This window comes from Pongo abelii, chromosome 1 (genome assembly GCF_028885655.2).
Source record: "Pongo abelii isolate AG06213 chromosome 1, NHGRI_mPonAbe1-v2.0_pri, whole genome shotgun sequence".
Taxonomy (NCBI): Eukaryota; Metazoa; Chordata; class Mammalia; order Primates; family Hominidae; genus Pongo; species Pongo abelii.
Genome location: NC_071985.2, coordinates 167980283 through 167986305, shown reverse-complemented (window position 1 = coordinate 167986305; position 6023 = coordinate 167980283). Strand labels below are relative to the sequence as shown.

At 47.6% G+C, this 6023-nt stretch overlaps 1 protein-coding gene across 4 annotated transcripts in view; it reads left to right on the top strand.

The window, feature by feature from the left end:
* Positions 1 to 5511: 5511 nt before the first annotated feature.
* AK4 (adenylate kinase 4) overlaps positions 5512 to 6023 on the top strand; it is an 81436-nt gene continuing 80924 nt past the window's right edge. Inside the window, exon 1 of one of the 4 annotated variants that reach the window (XM_054541845.2) lies at positions 5512 to 5622. The gene's annotated coding sequence lies outside the window, so the exon portion shown is untranslated. 4 annotated transcript variants of the gene reach the window in all.

The following is a 6023-nucleotide window of genomic DNA, read 5'->3' as shown; positions in this document are numbered from 1 at the left end:
AGATGTTACAGGTTAATAACCATGTGGGCTGGTAAAATTGGGGCTAAGATGATTCTTTCACTTGTAAGAATGTATGAGGTCACACATAATACCATGTTAGTCCCTTATACGCATTTATTCTTCTTTCAATACAATCTTTTGGCTTTTTGCGTATTTATTGAGTGCCTACAGAGAGAAAGGAACAGCACACGCTGGGACAGATATCTTATTACTCCTTCTCATTATTTTCCATTATTTTCTTTTCTGAATCTTTGCACGTATAAGCCACTAGCCTTTCTGTTGTCTTTCCAGAGAAGCTTCACAGAAGGCAAAGAGAGACATAACTCTATCCACTCATTCATGCAGCAGTCCGTCTTTTAACAATGTTTGCTTAATATTCTCCATGTGCTGCATTTTTACTAAGCTGTGTGGAAACCATGGTAAAAAAGATGAAGCCACTATGTTAAAGGAGCGTACAGTCTTCATCAAATACAACAGAAATAAACATGAAATTATGATACATGACAATGATGGAGATATGCGGTAGCTGCAACAATTGGGGTTTGAATTTAGAGGTGAGGTCAGTGTCGTGCCTATGAACTGTGGTTCGGGTGATATTTTTAATCATAGCATTACAAAAATCTGGTGAGTCATATTAAATTAAGTTTCAAAGGTATACTTTGAGGTACATTAGATTATGTGCAATGTATTACCGATAGTGGAGGAGACAGTTTGATGTGGTACTAGAAATGATTCAAAGTGGTACGTGGTCTGAGGCCCAGCATGGTGGCTCACACCTCTAATCATAGCCCTTTGGGAGTCCGAGGTGGGTGGAGTAGCTTGCACTCAGGAGTTCCAGGCCAGCCTGGGCAACATAGCAAGACCCCCGTCTCTACTAAAAATACAAAAAAAAAAAAAAAAAAAATTGCTGGGTGTGGTGGCACATGCCTGTAGTCCCAGGTACTTGAGAGGCTGAGGTGGGAGGATTGCTTGAGCCTGGGAGGCAGATGCTGCAGTAAGCCAAAATCACCCCACCGCACTCCAGCCTGAGTGACAGAGCAAGACTCCATATAGTAAAAAAAATTAAACTGAATATTAGAAAGTACTCCCTGTCTTATTTTGAGCCCTGTGATTTCAGTTAACAGAGTCTCATTTAGATGCTGTATGTCTTAAACACCTTTTAACACTTGGTAAACAAACTCTCCAACCCTCATCCCACCCTGCTTGGCTCTGTTATTTTTTTTCTTTTTTGTTGTTTTTTATTTAGACAAAGATTAAGCTCAGAAAATCAACAAGTGGTAGATTCCAGCTGGTATTTGGTACCTTATTTGATTTTTCTTGTATTTATTTTAGTGTATCCTTTTACTTATGGTTAGTGAGTTATTATTATATACAATTTCTTTTTCAAATTTATTTATTTATTTATTTATTTATTTATTTTTGAGACAGAGTCTCACTTTGCCACCCAGGCTAGAGTGCAGTGATGTGATCTTGGCTCACTGCAACCTCTGTCTCTTGGGTTCAAGGGATTCTCCTGCCTCAGCCTCCTGAGTAGCTGGGATTACAGGCATGCACCACCACGCCCAGCTAATTTTTGTATTTTTAATAGAGATGGGGTTTCACCAGGTTGGCCAGGCTGGTTTTAAACTCCGGACCTCCATCCGCCTCGGCCTCTCAAAGTGTTGGGATTACAGGCATGAGCCACTGTACTCAGCCTCAAATCTATTATGTAAACAAACTCAGTCAATATAAAAAACATAAAAATAAATGATAAGCAAATAACAGCCAAGGTGGTACAAGGTTATGGCAAAACTGTAAAAATAGTGTGGAAATAACTGAAGTTTAGAAGAACAAGAGCACTGTGCTCAGAATGAGGAAATCTGAGTTGAGGTCCAGCTCCCTTTGCACTATCGTCCCAGGCAGGCAATGCTGCATGATATTGAGTGCGTTATGAGGGATAGAGACTTGCCAACATTAACGGATTATTACAAAGCGTATATGTTTGAGTACAGAAACCTCAGACTTCATAGTGTTAGAGGGGAGACAAAAACATAAATAGTTGTGTAGTAACTCAAATACTGTGATAAGTATTACAAATGGGTTAAAAACCCTAGACAAAGGAAATGGGAAGAAGTTAATTACCTGAGTGTACGTATATGATAAGAATGGCTATCATTAGGCTGGGCGCGGTGGCTCACGCCTGTAATCCCAGCACTTTGGGAGGCTGAGGCGGGCAGATCACGAGGTCAGGAGATCGAGACCATCCTGGCTAACACGGTGAAACCCCGTCTCTACTAAAAAAATACAAAAAATTAGCCGGGCGTGGTGGTGGGCGCCTGTAGTCCCAGCTACTGAAGAGGCTGAGGCAGGAGAATGGTGTGAACCCGGGAGGCGGAGCTTGCAGTGAGTCGAGATCGTGCCACTGTACTCCAGCCTGGGTGACAGAGCAAGACTCTGTCTCAAAAAAAAAAAAAAAAAAAAAAAAGAATGGCTATCATTTACTGAGTCTCTTTCAAGCGCCAGGGAACTGACTAGGTGCTTTGTTGTATTATCTCATTTATTTCTCACAATTCAGGAACTGGGTTTAGAGAGGCTAAATAATTGACCCATGATTAATACTGGTGATGATGATGTTTACGACTGAATACTTATTGTATGCCTAGCCCTGTACTGAGTCCTTTATATACATGATCTCCATTTAAGCTTCACCACAAGACTTTGAGGTATTATTTTCTTTTTACAGATAAACTAAGGCTCACAGAGATCATGAAATTTGCAGTTAGTGAATGGTGCTGTTGCAATTTGATCTCAGGTGTGTTGGACTCCAAAGTCTGTTTCTTCATCTTCTGCTTCACTTCCAAGTCAGCAGCAGCTGAGCTGAGGGATCTTGAGATGGCCGTGCACTGGGATGGTCCATTGAGGGCTCTTTTGTGAAATGTGAGGTTCCAATCTTGGTTTCTCTAATGTGTGTCAGAACTCTTTGTTTCATAATTTATACTTCTAAAAGCATAAAGTCCTAGAATCATGTGGGTGGCTAGCACTGTTCCATGACACTATAAGGTGATGTTGGTAAAGACATTTCAAAAGTAGGCAAAAGAACTAGGTGGTAGGGTAAGGTAGGGCTATAGGATAGCTAGTCTGTGCGGGCTAAAAGCCATATTTCCTGTGGAAAGTTACAGTCAATTCTTAATAGATATGAAGGAATCTTCAGGATGTACTAAATCTAACCTCCTCATTTTACAAAGTAAAGACGTTAAGGGCCAAAGGTCATATATTGGCAGAGGAATCAGGACACCACACATCTTGTGTCTCAATGCTCTGTTCACTATGGCAGTGGTTTTCAAGGTGTGGTCTCCAGATCAGCAACCTCAGCATCACCTGGGAACTTGATGGAAATGCCCACCTTCAATCCACTGAATCAGATTCTGTGTGTCAGGCCTCTAGCCCAAGCTAAGCCATCATATCCCCTGTGACCTGCACGTATACATCCAGATGGCCTGAAGCAACTGAAGATCCACAAAAGTGAAAATAGCCTTAACTGATGACATTCCACCACTGTGATTTGTTTCTGGCCCACCCTAACTGATCAATGTACTTTGTAATTCTCCTTACCCTTGAGAATGTACTTTGTGAGATCCACGCCCTGCCCGCAAAACACTGCTCCTAACCCCATCGCCTATCCGAAAATCTATAAGAACTAATGATAATCCACCACCCTTTCCTGACTCTCTTTTCAGACTCAGCCCGCCTGCACCCAGGTGAAATAAACAGCCTTATTGCTCACACAAAGCCTATTTGGTGGTCTCTTCACACGGACGCGCATGGCACTGTGCAGGGGGAGCTCAGCAACATGTTTCAACACGCCTTCCAGGTGATTCTGATGCATGCTCACTTCTGAGAGCCACTCCAAAGAAGTGTCTGCTACATATTATACACATATGCCCCCACCCCCAGACCCCCAAGTTCTTCTTCCTCTTTGTTCCCAGAAAAAGTCTGAAGGGGCTCAGTATCAGGTCTACAGCACACTGAGATTTATTTATTTATTATTTATTTATTTGAGACAGAGTCTCGCCCTGTTGCCCGGGTTGGAGTGCAGTGGCGTGATCTCAGCTCACTGCAACCTCCACCTCCCAGGTTCAAGTGATTCTCTTGCCTCAGCCTCTGGAGTAGTTGGGATTACAGGCGTGCACCACCACACCTGGCTAATCATTCTATTTTTAGTAGAGATGGAGTTTCACCATGTTAGACAGGCTGGTCTCATATTCCTGGCCTCAAGTGATCCGTCTGCCTCGGCCTCCCAAAGTGCTGGGATTACGGGGGTGAGCCACAGCGCCCGGCCACATTGAGACATTTTACAGGGAGATCAGTCTATGGAACAAACGCTGGCCTGGGGTTGGTGGTCTGGGTGTGCTGTCTGGCCAATTTTGTGCGTGGAGTAAGCAGTGGGGAGAGGCGCTGGGTGTCAGGAAACTATGCCAGGCCCTGTCCTCCACCAACCCCAATCAAAGAGCAGTCAGGAACTCAGAGAGGGTTCTTCTCCACACCATCCCACTACTTGTGTCCCTCACCTTCTCTGAGTCCTGGGTATTGGCGCTGGGAACTCTGCAATAGATTTCCTGAAAGGCAGGTGGCCTGTGGAAGGAAGGCAGAGGAGGGGGCCTGCAGAATGCAAAGGTGTACGGAAGGCATCTCTGCGCCCCTGCTGAGTATTTTTCACTTTATCCTGAAGGGAAGACAATATCAGAGGCCAGGAAATAATAGAAATTGATTTTCACTTTATCAATATTCCTGGCAACTGCATGGAAAATGGAATGGCACAGAAACTGGAGTCTTATGGGCAGTTATCCCACTAGTTGGGGTGGGAAATTAAAGGCTGTGTGTAAGGTGCGCACAGATCTAACAGAATGTGGATTGGGATATGCAGGGGAGGGTGGAGTGGGGGAAGACAGACTCCATTTGGACTTGGTGAGTTATAGGTGCAGCACCAACATAACGCGCATGGAAGTCCTGGAATCATTTACCAAGAAGGCCCTGAACACAGGTGAGGGACATCCCCTTCTTCCCTGTTCCCCAAGGCGCCTAGACTTTGGAGTCAGTCTTGGGTTCCAGCCTCTCGCTAGGACGCAATTTCTTGAAAGCAGGATTCGATCTGTTGTTCACGGCTAGAATAGTTTCTGGCACACAGTAGGCACTCAATAAACATTTGCTGATTGAATCAATGAATGAATGGTCACACTCCATTCCTCGGCTGTAAACACAACGAAATCACCCAGCCGCGAACTTGGCGCACAGTAGGCGCTCAACAAGTTGTATTTTTCCCTTCCCTTGCAGTAGACCGCGGTCCCCAGGCGACCGCGAAGGAAAAAAAGGGGTTTCTCTACCTCGCGTGGTCTGCACCTTGCTTCGCCCCCGCAGCCCTCGCTGGGTCGCAGGGAGCACGTGGGCCAGGCAGGCTGGGTGGGAGTGGAGGGGAGGGGAGGGGAGGGGGCGGCGGCCAGCGGCTCGCGCGGAGCCGGTCTCCCGGGCTTACGTAAGGCGCGAGTCCCGCGCGGCCGGCCGGGGCTCCGCGACTGGGCGGGCGGAGGCGGTGCCGCCCTGCAGGATCCGGGCTGGAAGCCTCTCGGAGTGCTGCCTCCAGCCAAGGTGTGTGTTTATTTGATTGCTTTGGTGGCGAGGCGCGGGGCTCGGGCTCGTCGCGCGCCCCACGGCCGGGGAGCGCATCCGCCAACCCCGGGTGGAGGTGGGCCCCTCCGAGCGCGCGCGGGCGGCGGGCAGCGGCGGCAGCTGAGACTCCGGGGGATGTGACAGCCGCCGGGAAGGGGGCGAGACGCAGACCACACGTTGCCCACGTGCGAGGACCGGGCAGGGGCTCAGCCCCTAGGCCGCCCGGTGCGTGGGGCGGCGGGGGCTGGCTTTGAGTCACCCCCCTTGTGCCAGCTTCCCCGGCTTGGCGGAGACTGGCTTGGGGATGCCCGGCCGCCCGGCCCCCTTCGCGGACGCGGCGTGGGGAGCGAGCTGGAGGAAAGGATGAAGGTGGGACTGGC